Source organism: Hylobates moloch, unplaced genomic scaffold, assembly GCF_009828535.3.
Source record: "Hylobates moloch isolate HMO894 unplaced genomic scaffold, HMol_V3 SCAFFOLD_1, whole genome shotgun sequence".
Lineage (NCBI taxonomy): Eukaryota > Metazoa > Chordata > Mammalia > Primates > Hylobatidae > Hylobates > Hylobates moloch.
In genome coordinates, this window is record NW_026652276.1 from 158338170 (window position 1) to 158355875 (window position 17706).

The following is a 17706-nucleotide window of genomic DNA, read 5'->3' on the forward strand; positions in this document are numbered from 1 at the left end:
TCACCCACTGCTGTGAGGCCCAGTTCCTAACAGGCCAAAGACCAGTACCACCTGGTTGGGGACCCCTGTCCTACAGCACAAAAGAAGTAAAGTGCCAAATGGTTATAACTTGAACATATTCTACTATCCAGTAAACACTCCTAAGGATATCTTTTTGCATACACTAAAAAACAAAAATGGCCTTGAGCTAGGGTAACAGTAAACTGAAAAACAAATAGGGGGAAGCATCTCTTAGTAAGCCTTATCTCATTTAATGAATAGCAACTAAACCCGAGGGCAACCGCTGGTAAGTACACTACCTAACTTCCGTCAAGTACTAACATATACCTGACATTTTCCTTCAGACACACTATAATCAGGATATCAGGATAAGTGACATCACGGTCAGAGGTACCCTAACATTAGAAGAGCTTCCCACAAAGATATTTATACTAAGTGACACACTGCAGCCCTCAAATTTCAAAAAGAAAAGAGATTTAGATGAAGTGAGCACTCTGAAAAGTAATTACAGTAAACAATTATAAATTCAATAAGTGAAATTTGGCATGCTATCTTTTAGCAAAATCTCAACTTAAAAATCTTTATGCAATTACTTGAGAATAAGCATATTTCTCAAAAAAAAAGAAGATAAAAGAAATGCAACAAAATACTATGGCTGTCAGGATATTAGGACAATTAGAAATGTTTTTTTCTTCTCTCTGTTCTATATTTTCCACATTTTAAGTAATATTCATGTATTATGATGGGCAAATAGCTTTCTCTAAATAAAGTATTCATGAAGTTCATATTTAACCATGAGATGTTTTTTAAAAATTGCATGGCTGAATTACAATATGGAAGTCTATCACTGTAAGCACCCGTATTTAAAAACAAAAGACTCCAGTAACACTAGCTACTTACTACACTTTTTTAAATGTCCCTTTCTTTGGATTGAGTTTTGGATAAAAATTCATTTTGAAACTTAAAAACTAGTCCCAAAAGAGTTAACGGAAAAAAAAATCTACAGGTGTTAACTGTACAGAAAATTGTAAACAATAAAAAAAATCACAAAGTTAAAGGATATAGAACAGGATGGAAAACATAAAAAATATTTGCAAGGATGGAAAATATTTGCAACACATATAACAGACAAAGAACATTAAAAAAAGAATCCCAACAAGTCAATGAGAAAAAGACAAAGAGAACCTAATAACTAAGCTTTTCTTTTCTTTTTCTTTTTTTTTTTTTTTTTTTTTTGTGAGACGGAGTTTTGCTCTTGTTACCCAGTCTGGAGTGCAATGGCGCAATCTCAGCTCACTGCAACCTCCGCCTCCTGGGTTCAAGCCCTCCTGGGTTCAAGCGATTCTCCTGCCTCAGCCTCCCGAGTACCTGGGATTACAGATGCCCACCACCACACCTGGAAAATTTTTTGTATTTTTAGTAGAGAAGGGAGTTTCACCACGTTAGCCAGGCTGGTCTCAAACTCCTGACCTCAGGTGATCCACATGCCTCGGCCTCCCAACGTGCTGGGATTATAGGCATGAGCCACCACGCCAGGACAAGAAATGACTACGCTTTTTACAAGATGGCGCCGAAAGCGAAGGAAGCTCCTGTCCCTCCTAAAGATGAAGCCAAACCGAAGGCTTTGAAGGCCAAGAAGGCAGTGTTGAAAGGTGTCCACAGCCACCAAAAAAAGATCTGCCCGTCACCCACCTTCCAGCAGCCCAAGACACCGAGACTCCAGAGGCAGCCCAGATATCCTCAGAAGAGCGCCCCCAGGGGAAACAAGCTTGACTACTATACTATCATCAAGTTTCTGCTGACCACTGAGTCTGCCATGAAGAAGATAGAAGACAACAACATGCTTGTGTTCACTGTGGAAGTTAAAGCCAACAAGCACCAGATCAAACAGGCTGTGAAGGAGCTCTGACATTGATGTGGCCAAGGTGTCAACACCCTAATTCCGCCTGATGGAGAAAAGAAGGCATATGTTCGACTGGCTCCTGATTACAATGCTTTGAATGTTGCCAACAAAATTGGGATCATCTAAACTGAGTCCAGCTGGCTAATTCTAAACATATGTGTATGTTTTCACCAGAAAAAAAAGAAATGACTAAGAAAATGACAGGTAAGTAACAGAAAACAAAATGTGGCAAATGGCCACAAGATACCAAACTTCATTCTTAATAAGGTGAATGCACATTGTAATAAAGAGATTATATCCAAAAGAATAAAAGAAAATTCACAAATATGCAATGTTACCAAGCAGTTTGTGCATTGTTGGTAATTAGTACAGTCTTTTTGGTAGTCAATCTGGAAATGGTTTTTAGAAGTTTAAATACACTTATCTTTTGACTCAGAAATTTTACTTCCCTGTAATCCCAGCACTTTGGGAGGCCGAGGTGGGCAGATCACGAGGTCAGGAGATCGAGACCATCCTGGCCAACATGGTGAAACCCCGTCTCTACTCAAAATACAAAAATTAGCTGGGTGAGATGGTGCATGCCTGTAGTCCCAGCTACTCAGGAGGCTGAGGCGGGAGAATCGCTTGAACCCAGGAGGCAGAGGTTGCAGTGAGCCGAGATCTCGCCTTTGCACTCTAGCCTGGCGACAGAACAAGACTCCGTCTCAAAAAAAAAAAAAAAAAAGGAAGAATTTTTACTTCTAGGTATCTATCCCACAGAAATTATTACATATATGTACATGGCACATGTTTCTCAGCACAATATATAAGTGAAAAACTTCAAACAAAAAAATAAGTACATTATGGTTGAGCCATTCTATGTATCATTAAAAAGAATGAAATATCCCATATACACTGACATGAGAAGAATTACAGAATTAGCAGATGAGTGAAACAATGCAAGTTATAGAAAAATATCTTTGGGATTTATCCAATTTATTTAGAGGTGGAGAGAGAAAAGTGGTGGACAGAACAGAGAAAGAGTGAGAGAGAGAGAGAGAGAGAGAGAGAGGTGTTTGTGTATACACAAGGGCCTGCTTAAAGGACTCTCACTGGTCAAATTTAGACAATGTAATAAGTATCAGAAACAGCAATCAGTTAATAGATTATAACATACAAGCTCACAGTAATACTGAAAAGGAAAAAAAGGGGAAGAGAATTTCTTTACACAGTAAATGCTTCCTAATAAATGTAGGAGGAATTAGAATTAGAATTAGCAAATGTCCATCTTGCAGCCCACATATGTAATCAGTGTAATTGTAATCAGTGACTTTGACAAGGATACTAAAACTATTAAGCGGAAAGTTGCTAGAGAATGGCATATTAACAGAGTCTAAAAGTTATTACCCCAAAGATTTCTCATTAATTACAAATAGAAAAAAAAAAAAACCTTTAAAATTAAGAGGTTTGTCGTTGACACCACTTAAACTATATCACCAATAATGCAATAAGTTGACATTATACATTTTTTTTTTTTTTTTTTGAGATGGAATCTCGCTGTTTCCCAGGCTGGAGTGCAGTGACACAATCTTGGCTTACTGTAACCTCCGCCTCCCAGGTTCAAGCCATTCTCATGCCTCAGCCTCCCAACTAGCTGGGATTACAGGCTAATTTTTGTATTTTTAGTAGAGGCGGGATTTCACCATGTTGGCCACGCTGGTCTCGAACTTCTGACTTCAAGTGATCCACCCACCTTGGCCTCCCAAAGTGCTGGGATTACAGGCATGAGCCACCGCACCCAACCACATTATACATCTTTTGATGTGATATAATGGGAAATAAACACCAGCACAATACTCGTACAAAAAAAAAATTTAAACTGAATCTAATCACAAGAAAACAATCAGATATATCCAGACTGAGAGATATTCAATACGACATTATAAAAAAAAAGATTCTTCAATATGTCAACATCATGAACACCACAAAAGGGCAGAAAAATTGTTCTAGATTAATGGAGACTAAAGAGATATAACACAAGTGCAACTCATGGCACCTGAACGGATCCTGTGGGGTGTGGAGAAACCATAGTGACAATAGAGGTATAGCGATTATAAGAAGAATGTGCATATTATTGGCTATTAAATTAAAAATATATATTTGTGTATATGTATGAGCAAGCAAGCAAAAAAAAAAAAAAAGCCTGGAAGAACAAACACTGAAATTTTAAGCATATTTACCTCTAGGTGATATGATTATGAGAGATGTTTTCTTTTTCTTTTCTCTTTTTTTTTTTTTTTTTTGAGACAAAGTTTTCCTCTGTAGCCCATACTGGAATGCAGCGGTGCAATCTTGGTTCACTGCAGCCTTGAACTCCCTGGCTCAAGCGATCCTCTGCCTCAGCCCCTCAAGTAGTTGGGACTACAGGCACAAGCCACCACACCTGGCTGATTTTTCTATTTTTTGTAGAGACAGGGTTTCACCACATTGCCTAGGCTGGTCTCAAACTCCTGAGCTCAAGCGATCCACCCATCTCAGCCTCCCAGAGTGCTGGGATTACAAGCGTGAGCCACTAAGCCCAACTGGGAGATGTTTTCTTAGCTTATTTCTGATGTTTTCCACAATGGACATATATCTACATAATAAAATAAAGTTAAAAAACCCCTGGTACACAAGGTACGACAGATGGGGTAGATGCATACCAAATTTTTAACAGTGATTCCCTATGCAAAGAGAAGTCGAGTTAAGACAGACAGCATAACTATTTTTACATATATACTCATATGTTACTTATAATTAAGAAAAAATATTTTAATGAATTAAGATTTTTCAAGGTAATAAACTTGTACTGTGTATGGGATTTATGCTAAATGTAAATTTTAGCTGTTCTTATCACAAAAACAAAAAAATGGGTAATTTCTACAGAAGGATGGACTTGGTAAACTTTTTAAAAATTGGGTAATTATGTGGGATGATGGATATGTTCATTTCCTTCACTACAGTAACCTTTATACTATCTATATGTATCCCATAACAACACATTGTATACCTTAAATATACACAATACAATCTTTAAAAATAAAATTAAAAATAAGATTTTTCAAATCTCTGAATAACAGGAAGACAAATGGTAAACACTGGCTTAACGCCTATGTATTTAGGTTATATTTGTGGAACAAGAGGAATCTGAGTAAAAGGAAAAGCATATATGAAAGCCTCCAAACACTGGAGAAAAAGACAAGTCATTCAAATGGTCAGGGTATGGGATCTCAGAGAGTCTTGCTATTAGTGTGAACTTTATTTTTAAGGGACTGATTTTAAGCAGAAAATAGTATGAACAGATATGCACCAGCACTTTGGGAGGCCAAGGTGGGCAGACCACGAGGTCAGGAGATCAAGACCATCCTGGCCAACAGGGTGAAACCCCATCTCTACTAAAAATACAAAAATTAGCTGGGTGTGGTGGCGCATGCCTGTAGTCCCAGCTACTTGGGAGGCTGAGGCAGGAGAATCCCTTGAACCCAGGAGGCGGAGATTACAGTGAGCCGAGATCATGCCACTGCACTCCAGCCTGGTGACAGAGCGAGACTCCGTCTCAAAAAAAAAAAAAGAAAAATCACCCTGAAGACAGAAGAAGAGCTGGAGCAAGAGGCGGCACATCTGTTTAGCATATACTACCCAAGCTTCCATCTGCATTGACCCTCAACCTTCTATTGGTGCTCACACCATTACTTTTTGTCATCAGCATTTCATTTTTGCCTCTTCTTTCCTGTGCTTGCCCTAACCATTATTAAGAGGAATAAAAAGTCTTAATTTTTGTCCGGGCACGGTGGCTCACACCTGTAATCCCAGCACTCTGGGAGGCAGAGGCGGGTGGATCACCAGAGGTGTGGGAGTTCAAGACCAGCCCGACCAACATGGAGAAATCCCGTCTCTAATAAAAATACAAAAAATTAGCTGGGCGTGGTGGCGCATGCCTGTAGTCCCAGCTACTCTGGGAGGCTAAGACAGGAGAATTGCCTGAACCCAGGAGGTGGAGGTTGCAGTGAGTCAAGATTGCTCCATTGCACTCCAGCCTGGGCCACAAGCGCAAAACTCCGTCTCAAAAATAAATAAATAAAATAAAAAGTCTTAATTTTTAGAAACCTCACTGTCAACCTGATACTTGCCTTATACCAGGAACCATATTTCATTCTACATTGCTCTGGCTCCTCCCTTGACCTATACCTGTGGCTGTCTAAGCTCCAGCATGACATCATCCACATTGTAGAGTTCCTTTTATCCCCCCATTTTTACTTTCTTCTAAACCAATGTCTCTCAAAGGATGATCCTCCCCATCTCCTGCATGAGGAATCTCGAGGCGCCTTTTAAAATTATACATATTAGGGGAGGATGAGGCAGGAGAATCACTTGAACTCAGGAGGTAGAGGTTGCAGGGAGCCAAAATTGTGCCACTGCACTCCAGCCTGGGCGACAGAGTGAGACTCTGTCTCAAAACAAACAAACAAGCAAAAAAAAAAAAAAAAAACAAACAGAAATAAGGAGTAATTTCCTAAACTAGAGCATAAAGAAACTCTCCAAAAAAAGCCTACAGCTAACATCATACTTAACAATGAGAAACTAGAAGCTTGCCCACAAAGATGAGGTATGAGGCAAGGATGTTCTCTGTCACTACTGCTTTCAACATCAGGTAATAAGACAAGAAAGGGAAATAAAAATATACACACTGGAAAGAAAGAAATAAAATTGTCTTTGCTTTCAGATGACATGACTGTCTAAGTAGAAAATCTGGAAGAGTAGCCAAAAATTTCCTGGAACTAAAAAGCAATTATAGCAAGACTGCAGCATACAAAGTTAATATACAAAAGCCAAATGCTTTCTTATGAAAGCAATGAACAAGTAGAATTGAAATTAAAAACAAAATTCCATTTACATTAGCACCCCCCAAAAAATAAAACACTTAGATATAAATCTAACAAAATATTGCCAAGATCTCTATGAAGAAAACTACAAAACTCTGATGAAAGAAATCAAAGAACTAAATAAATAAATATTTATTATGTTCATGAACAAAAAAGCTTAATATTGTCAGGATGTCATTTCTTCCCAACTTGATCTATAGATTCAATAAAATCCCAATCAAAATTCCAGGATATAATTTTGTAGATACTGCAAACTGACTCTAAAGTTTACATGGAGAAGCAAAAAACCCAGAAGAGCTAACATAATATTGAAGGAAAAAAAACAAGTCAAAGGAGTAACACTACTCAACTTCAAGACTTACTATGAAGCTGCAGTAATCAAGACAGTGTGGTATTAATCAAAGAATAGACAAATAGGTCAGTTGATGAACAAACTGAGCCCAGAAAAAGACCCAAATAAATATAGTCAACTGATCTTTGACAAAAGAGCAAAGGCAATATAAGGGAGCACAGACAGCTTTTTTAACAAATGGTGATAGAAAAACTGAACATACACATGCAAAATAATGAATTCCGAGACAGACCTTATACTCGTAACAAAAATTAATTCAGACTCAAATGTGAAATGCAAAATTATAAAAATTTTAAAATTTTTAATAAAGAAAATTTATAATTAAAAAATTATAAAACTAGAAAATAACATGGGAGAAAATCTAGATAACCTCAGGCACAGTAATGACTTTTTAGATACAAGACCAAAAGCATAATAAACAAAAGAAATAATTTATAAGTTGGACTCCATTAAAATGTAAAACTTCTGCTCTGTGAGGGATACCTTCAAGAGAATAAAAAGAGAAGCTACAGACTGGGAGAAAATATTTGCAAAAGACCTATCTGATAAAGAACTGTTATCCAAAATATACAAGGAACTCTTAAAACTTAACAATAAGAAAACAACTCAATTTTTTAAAATGGGCAAAAGATCTGAATAGACACCTCATCCAAGAAGATATACAAAAGGCAAATAAGGGTGGGTGTGGTGGCTCACGCCTGTAATCCCAGCACTTTGGGAGGCCAAGGCAGGCAGATCACTTGAGGTCTGGAGTTTGAGACCAGCCTGGCCAACATGGCGAAACCCCATCTCTACTAAAAATAAAAAATTAGTCAGGTGTAGTGGTGTGTGCCTGTAATCCCAGCTACACAGGAAGCTGAGGCATGAGAATCGCAGGAACCTGGGAGACAGAGGTTGCAGTGAGCCAAGATCGCGCCACTGCACGCCAGCCAGAACAACAGAGCAAGACTCCATCTCAAAAAAAAAAAAAAAAAAAGGCAAATAAGCATATGAAAAGATACTCCACATCATACAACAGAAAGTCCAATTATACAACATACAAAATCAATCATACAACGGAAACTCCAAAATTAAAAAGGGAAATGGGAAATTATTTAAACTAGAGGATGAAAGTAGTAGCACAATTAAAGTCAAAACATATTTTTGACCTTTTTGCATCTTTACTTGGAACATATATAAAGTTTACAGAATTCCAACTACTACCAACAAATTAATTGTACAACATAATGATTCACCTAAAGTGGTCAAAGACTATTCAGCTTCCCTATTTATGCATCAATTTCCCTCTCCTTCTCTAGTTTTCTTCCTTCTCTGTAACAAAAATAGGTCTCCAATTCTTTTTTTTAAAAATTTTTTATTATTATACCTTAGGTTTTAGGGTACAGGTGCACAATGTGCAGGTTTGTTACATATGTATCCATGTGCCATGCTGGTGTGCTGCACCCATTAACTCGTCATTTAGCATTAGGTATATCTCCTAATGCGGTCCCTCCCCCCTCCCCCCACCCCACAACAGTCCCCAGAGTGTGATGTTCCCCTTCCTGTGTACATGAGTTCTCATTGTTCAGTTCCGACCTATGAGTGAGAACATGCGGTGTTTGGTTTTTTGTCCTTGCGATAGTTTACTGAGAATGATGTTTTCCAGTTTCATCCATGTCCCTACAAAGGACATGAACTCATCATTTTTTATGGCTGCACAGTATTCCATGGTGTATATGTGCCACATTTTCTTAATCCAGTCTATCGTTGTTGGACATTTGGGTTGGTTCCAAGTCTTTGCTATTGTGAATAGTGCCGCAATAAACATACGTGTGCATGTGTCTTTATAGAAGCATGATTTATAGTCCTTTGGGTATATACCCAGTAATGGGATGGCTGGGTCAAATGGTATTTCTAGTTCTAGATCCCTGAGGAATCGCCACACTGACTTCCACAATGGTTGAACTAGTTTACAGTCCCACCAACAGTGTAAAAGTGTTCCTATTTCTCCACATCCTCTCCAGCAACTGTTGTTTCCTGACATTTTAATGATGGCCATTCTAACTGGTGTGAGATGGTATCTCACTGTGGTTTTGATCCTAAGCCAAAAGAACAAAGCTGGAGGCATCACGCTACCTGACTTCAAACTACACTACAAGGCTACAGAAACCAAAACAGCATGGTACTGGTACCACAACAGAAACATAGATCAATGGAACAGAACAGAGCCCTCAGAAATGATGCCACATATATACAACTATCTGATCTTTGACAAACCTGACAAAAACAAGAAATGGGGAAAGGATTCCCTATTTAATAAATGGTGCTGGGAAAACTGGCTAGCCATATGTAGAAAGCTGAAACTGGATCCCTTCCTTACACCTTATACAAAAATTAATTCGAGATGGATTAAAGACTTACATGTTAGACCTAAAACCATTAAAATCCTACAAGAAAACCTAGGCAATACCATTCAGGACATAGGCGTGGGCAAGGACTTCATGTCTAAAACACCAAAAGCAATGGCAACAAAAGCCAAAATTGACAAATGGGATCTAATTAAACTAAAGAGCTTCTGCACAGCAAAAGAAACTACCATCAGAGTGAACAGGCAACCTACAGAATGGGAGAAAATTTTTGCAACCTACTCATCTGACAAAGGGCTAATATCCAGAATCTACAATGAACTCAAACAAATTTACAAGAAAAAAACAAACAACCCCATCAAAAAGTGGGCAAAGGACGTGAACAGACACTTCTCAAAAAAAGACATTTATGCAGCCAAAAAACACATGAAAAAATAGGTCTCCAATTCTAATGAATTAGTTTTAGGAATTAAATGAGTTATCATTAGCAAAGTCCCAAAAATATTTATAACTTGGACTGCCATCAAAGCCAGTTAAATCAATTACCCAAGAAGAGTTGTTACATGACTTTATATAGACACAACATCCTGTTGACTTAATTGGCATTACCACTCAGCTTGATCATCTCATTTGTCTGCCTTGATTCAGACTTTTTAAATGGCTTCTGAAAATCAAAGCTACTTTGGAAAGAAGGTAGATTTTCCAGTACCAAGGCTATTCATCTGAAGCAGGGGTCCTATAACTTTTAATAGCTGTAAGCATGTCAGTGGAACTAATGTTGTGCCCTTACAGAAATCTATGTTTATCTGAACAATGAATATACTGGGAAAGAACTCATCCTAAGTTAAGAGTCCAAGGAGCAAAACATGACTCAAAAACAACAGAACAGAGAGCGAGGTTCATTTTGAAATGTACATGGAACTAGTCCCCAGTGGACTCAAGCTTGTGTCCTAAAATAAAAGCTATAGTAAAAGAGTTGCTTTACTATTATAGATGTGAGACATTGAGACCACAAGGCATCAGCAGCCCAAATATCAGCAACAAGAGACAGTACCTTCAAAGCAGATGAAGAACTATATATTCAAATATATAGTTAGGGACTAGGCAACTAACAAAAATGAGTAAGTGGTTTGAGAGAGGACTGTAGTGAACTGGAGACCCCAGGCCTTACTAGCAGGGGGCAGCCTTATTCAGCTCCAGCAGATTGTGCTAGAAGAAAGTGAAAACTAATGCAAGGGCACACATATGCCTTTAATGCCTTTAGGAGCAGCTACTCAGAAAGCTGAAACAAGATTGTTTGAGCCCAGGAGTTTGAGGCAAGCCTGGGACACTCCATCACTTAAAAACAACGACAATAACAGCAAAAAACCCTAGTGCCGCCAGAACTTTGCAAAAGCTTGAAATCCTAAATGTGTAAGATTTCCCAATGTCTAAATGTTAGCAACCAATTCAATTACTTAAAACTACTGTGCTGGCCTAAAAAAATACATCCATAGTCAATGACCACAATCTAAGAAGTAGACCTAAGAATGACTTAAGAAGTAGAGATGGTACTCAGCATTATAATGAAGCAGAGAAAAATAGAGATAGTGCCCTCAACATCATAAGAGAATTACCAAAACTAACAGAACTCATCATGACTGTATCACACATCAGCAATGACATTCATGGATATAGGCAGCAGTAACATGTTTGTGATCATCAGTGATCAATGTAACAAACACTGCCAAAGTAGCTGCTACTCCTGAGTTAACATATTCTTTACCTACTCCCAGGAATCTGAACCACACCTGGAGAAGAAAAATACACATACATACAACCATGCTTACTTTTCTCAGTAACAGTATTTATTACCACTAATATCATATTCATATGAATATTTATATTAATGAGCCCTTTATATTCATTACCACTAATATCAAGTGGTCTTATTGCTATGTATGTGTGTGTATGTGTGTGTGTGTGTGTATACATATATATTTTAGGTGTATATTTCCTTATTCAGTTTATTTTCCCAAATAAATTTACACAACTCTGCCTCCCCAAATCTCTAACTTCCCACTCACTGTCCCCACTCTCTGCTAATGGCTTTGCCTCCTATTTCACTGAGAAAACAAGAAACATTTTAAAAATAACTTACACATGCTCCAACTACCACATCTAACAACCTACCTACATCTGGACCCATATATCCTTTTTTCCCTAATTACTATGGTTACTCTTATCTACTCAATCTCTCTACTTGGTACTGGATCTCATCCCCTCTAATCTTGCACTCAAAACCTTTGTTCCAGCAATTGTTCCCCCTTCTTTTCCTTACTATTTTCCTTATATCACCAATTCTCTCTTTCCACTGGGTCACTTCCATCAGCACACAACATACTATATAATCTCTGCACATGTGGTAGGCAGCCTCTAAGATAGCCCTTAATAATCAGTGCCTCCTGGTATTGACACTCTTAGAATGTCCCCACCTACATCTGACTAGGGTTGGCTTGTGTGAACAGCAGAATATGGCAGAAATGGTTGTATGCACTACCAATATTAGATTATAAAATATACTAGCACTCTGATACAACTGCTTCCATCTCTTTCTCTCTTTGATCACTTACTCTGAAGCCAGCTGCCCTTGATGAAGACATTCATGCAGCTTATGAGGGAGGTCCATGCAGTAGGAAACTGAGGTCACTGGCCAACAGCCATCAAAGAACTGAAGCCTACCAACAACTATTTGACTTAGCTTAGAAGTAAATCCTCCAGGTCCAGTCAAACCTTAAAATGACTACAGCCCAGGCTATGGCTTTGACCTGCAACTTCATGAGAGACTCTAAGCCAGAACAACCCAAACAACTGCTCCCAGATTCTTAACCCTTAGAAATCATGTGAAATAATAAATGTTTGTTCTTTTAAGCTGCTATGTTTTGGGGTAATTTGTTCCACAGCAGCAGATAATTAATACAGCATCTAAAATAAGAAGGGAAAAAATCCTCCCTCAATTTCACATCCCTTTTCCCATCTCCTGCCTTCTCTATATAAAAACTCATCATAGGAATTGCATTTGGTCACTTTTTGCACTTTCCCTTCTTTTATTCTCACTTTGAACTCTCTCAGGTCAAGATGGCCAATGACCCTCATGTTACTAAATTCGGTGATATATTCTCAGTTATAATGTGTTTTTGCTCTGCTTGAGGATATTAAACTCTACTACAGAGAAACAAAATGAGATCAATAAAACTTATATGTATAGATAAAAAGTAAGTAAAGCATGTATGCATTAAATACAGACAGAAAGGGATAGAAGGATCAAGATGTATCTAATATTCTTGAGGCAAATATGCAAAAGGCACCAAAGAGTCAGAATACATTAAAATATATGCGACACTTAGAACTCAATATTCATGAGGCCTTAATTTGGCCACCCATTGGTGATACCTACTCTGTCCACTAACAAATACAAATAAAACCTATGGCTGTTGAGTAGATTAACTGGAGAGCTAACGCCATGACCAGGCATACTTGTTCCTGTATCTTCCTGACAGTGTGTGTATCTTTGGCCCAGGGCACCTACCTTGTGGGCTCTGGTTCTCACAACCACAGCATTAGCAAAGAAGGTTGATAAGCCAAAACATATAAACACTATGTACCCCAGGATTTATTTAGGTAGTGTGGTCCTTCTATCCTACTTAAACCCCAGCCTAAATGTGTTAACTTATCCTCTATCTTTCCCCTTGCTTCTGTGTATTTTATATTTATTTAATGAATCATGTGATATAAACATTTTATCAATTAGTTTTTTTTTCAATAACCTCTGGGATAGCTTGCCTGGTGGTGTACTTGAAGTCCAGACTGACTTAGGGTGATTTCCCACTCTTAAAAACATTATTTGACACATTTACTGACTTTCTCTTTTGGAAACAGTTTTCTCTGGGTCATCACCCATGGTTCTCATATCTCACTGGCCATGTGTTCCGCATCTCCTCTAAAGTACTAGGATGACTCTGTTACAAGCATTTAGTCTTACATCTTTGCATAACATCTTCAGGCTGATAAGTCCCAAATTTAAATTTCTAGTCCTAACATCTTACATAAACACAGTTTAAAACCAAACTTTTACTATCTATCTCAAAACCAATTCCTCTCTTAGATAATTGCAATGGTCTCCTAAATATTTTCCTAGTTTCCCACCTTAGATTCACTTCAGTCTACTCCCAACCCAACAGTCTGAGTGATCCTTCCAAAACATGAATCAAACCATATTAATCCTCTGCTCAGAAGCCATGTTATGGCTTCCCATATCCATCATAATGAGAGGTGACAGCGTGCTGGCAGCCCTCATAGCTGTCGCTCGCTCTTGGCGCCTCCTCAGCCTCAGCACCCACTCTGGCCGCACTTGAGGAGCCCTTCACAGCCTGCAGCTGCACTGTGGGAGCCCCTCTCTGGGCTGGCCGAGGCTGGAGCCGGCTCCCTCAGCTTGCGGGGAGGTGTGGAGGGAGAGGCACGGGCGGGAACCAGGGCTGCGCAAGGCACTTGCGGGCCAGCGTGAGTTCCGGGTGGGCATGGGCTTGGCGGGCACCGCCAGCCCCAGGCAGTGAGGGGCTTAGCACCCAGGCCAGCAGCTGCGGAGGGTGCACCGGGTCCCCCAGCAGTGCTGGCCCACCAGCGCTGCTCTCAAATTCTCGCCAGGCCTCAGGTGCCTCCCCTCGGGGCAGGGCTTGGGACCTGCAGCCCACCATGCCTGAGCCTCCCCGCCCCGCCATGGGCTCCTGCGCGGCCTGAGCCTCCCTGACGAGCGCCGCCTCCTGCTCTGTGGCGCGGTCCCATTGACCACCCAAGGGCTGAGGAATGCGGGCACATGGCGCAGGACTGGTGGGCAGCTCCACCTGTGGCCCTGGTGTGGGATCCACTAGGTGAAGCCAGCTGGGCTCCTGAGTCTAGTGGGGACTTGAAGAACCTTTATGGCTAGCTAACAGATTGTAAATACACCGATCAGCATTCTGTGTCTAGCTCAAGGTTTGTAAATACACCAATCAGCACTCTGTGTCTAGCGCAAGGTTTGTAAATGCACCAATCAGCACTCTGTATCTAGCTAATCTGGTGGGAACATGGAGAACCTTTATGTCTAGCTAAGGGATTATAAATACAGCAATCAGCACTCTGTGTCTAGCGCAAGGTTTGTAAATGCACCAATCAGCACTCTGTATCTAGCTAATCTGGTGGGGACTTGGAAAACACTCATGTCTAGCTAAGGGATTGTAAATACACCAATCAGCACTCTGTGTCTAGCTCAAGGTTTGTAAACACACCAATCAGCACCCTGTGTCTAGCTCAAGGTTTGTAAATGCACCAATCAGTGCTCTGTGGGGACTTGGAGAACTTTTGTGTCTAGCTCAGGGATTGCAAACACACCAATCAGCACCCTGTCAAAACGGACCAATCAGCTGTCTGTAAAACAGACCAATCAGTTCTCTGTAAAATGGACCAATCAGCAGGATGTGAGTGGGGCCACATAAGGGGATAAAAGCAGGCTACCCCAGCCAGCAGTGGCAACTCACTCGGGTCCCCTTCCACACTGTGGAAGCTTTGTTCTTTCGCTCTTTGCAATAAATCTTGCTGCTGCTCACTCTTTGGGTTCGCACTGTCTTTATAAGCTGTAACACTCAATGCGAAGGTCTGCAGCTTCACTCCTGAGCCAGCAAGACCACGAACCCACCAGAAGGAAGAAACTCTGAACACATCCGAACATCAGAAGGAACAAACTCCGGACATGCCGCCTTTAAGAACTGTTAACACTCACCACGAGGATCTACGGCTTCATTCTTGAAGTTAGGGAGACCAAGAACCCACCAATTCCGGACACAATAATAAAATCTAAAATCAGTACCAGAATCTGTAAGGCCCCAGCTGGATTACTCCCATCTCTACTCCCACCACTAACAAGCTTGCTCACCCAGTGCTAGCCATACAAACTTCTGTGCCATTATACAAACACTCTTAAGCATGCTACCACTTCAAGATCTTTTTTTTTTTTTTTTTTGAGACTGAGTCTCACTCTGTCGCCCAGACTGGAGTGCAGTGGCTCGATCTCAGCTCACTGCAACCTCTGCCTCCTGGGTTCAAGCCACTCTCCTGCCTCAGCCTCCTGAGTAACTAGGACTACAAGCACATGCCACCATGTCCAGCTAATTTTTTGTATTTTTAGTAGAGACAGGGTTTCACCATGTTGGACAGGCTGGCCTTGAACTTCTGACCTCAAGTGATTCACCGCCTCGGCCTCCCAAAGTGCTGGGATTACAGACGTGGGCCATTGTGCTTGGCTGAGATCTTTACATTCACTACTCCCTCTGCTTGCAGTTGCTCTTTCCCGATATATTTACATGACTTGCTCCTTTACTTCCTTCAGGTCACTGCTCAAATATCCTCTTATCAGAGTGGATTTCCCTTAACAACTTTTTTTTTTTTTTTTGAGACAGAGTCTCCCTCTGTCATACAGGCCAAAGTGCACTAGCGCAATCTTGGCTCACTGCAGCCTCCACCTCCTAGGTTCCAGCGAATCTCCTGCCTCAGCCTCCCGAGTAGCTGGGATTACAGGCACGTGCCACCATGCTGGATTAATTTTTGTATTTTTAGTAGAGACGTGGTCTCACCATGTTGACCAGGCTGATATCAAACTCCTGACCTCAGGTGATCCGCTTGCCTTGGCCTCCCAAAGTGCTGAGATTTACAGGCATGAGCCACTGTACCCGGCCCCTTATCAACTTTTATAAATATAAACTTCTGCAACTCACCCAGCCACCCTCACACATAGCATTCCTATACTCCTTGTCCTACTTCATTTTTCTTCAGAATCTGGGCCACCAGCTAAGAGATATTTATTGGTTTGTTTACTGCCTGTCTGTCCAGACATTAAGTTCCACCACGTCAACAATTTGTACATTCTATTTCATATGCCTAAAATTTACAGAATACCAAGCACATAGAAGGTACTCAACAAACATTACTAAAAATATAAATGAATAACAGTAACTAGAGATACTCCCATGGTGAGTGTTAGCAGCAAAAAAGGGCAGCTCCACATGAAGACAAGAGGATTAGCTAGAGAATCACAGATCGTGCGAAGTCCCACAAGTCCAGCAGACTCCCAGAATTACTTGGGACAAGGGCTGTAATACCAGAAAAGCAGGTAAGAGAAAGGCCATAGAAGTACAGTTTTGTGGTAGTCACAGCCCTGATTAAAAAATAATAATAATAATAATTAGTTGGTAAGAAAAAGTAACTTTACCACAGATAAACCAGAAAGACACCCTCTCAACCAAGTGATCAAAATATCACCAGTATTCTAAATTGGTAGGCTTATGCAATAAAACTGAGAAAAAAAATAATATTAATATCACCAGTAACTGCACAAATAAATATCATATGTTTCCTAATACGATGCACTAAGAACACTATATAACTTCCGTGGTATTCTAGCCAAAAGCGTATAACCCAAATCTAATCATATTAGGAACATTATGTAAAAACAAAACAAAATAAAAAAAAACTGGTCTATATTTAAAAATGTCTATGAGACAGAAACTCCAGGACTGTTCCACATTAAAGGTGACTGAACAGACGTGACGATTAAATGCAATACATGATCCTGGGTTTTATTTTGTTAGAAATGACATTGTTGGGACAATTGGCAACATCTGAATACAATCTATATAGATTAGATAAAACAGTATTTCATCAATGCTAACTTCCTGACTTTGATAATTATGTGGTTATTGTGGTTATGTAAGAGAATGCCCTTTTTTTTTTTTTTTTTTTAATTTTGAGATGGAGTCTTCCTCTGTCACCCAGGCTGGAGTACAGTGGCACAATCTCGGCTCACTGCAACCTCCACCTCCTGGGTTCCAGTGATTCTCCTGCCTCAGCCTCTCGAGTAACTGGGATTACAGGCATAAGCCATCACACCCAGCTAATTTTTGTATTTTTAGTAGAGATGGGGTTTCGCCATGTTGGCCAGGCTGGTCTCAAACTCCTGACCTCAGGTGATCCACCCGCCTCGGCCTCCCAAAGTGCTGGGATTACAGGCGTGAGCCACTGCACCCGGCCCTTTGCTCTCAAGAAATACATACTGTCAGCCAGGCATGGTGGCTCACGCCTGTAATCCCAGCACTTTGGGAAGCTGAGTGAGGTGGATCACTTGAGGCCAGAATTCAA

General features: G+C 40.1%; 1 protein-coding gene and 1 pseudogene across 5 annotated transcripts in view; one reads left to right on the forward strand and one right to left on the reverse strand.

Annotated features, from left to right (window-relative positions):
- The window catches only part of PHF14 (PHD finger protein 14), a 203959-nt gene that overhangs the window by 166972 nt on the left and 19281 nt on the right, over positions 1-17706 (reverse strand). The window lies entirely within an intron of this gene.
- Positions 1465-2029, forward strand: LOC116813610 (large ribosomal subunit protein uL23-like; annotated as a pseudogene).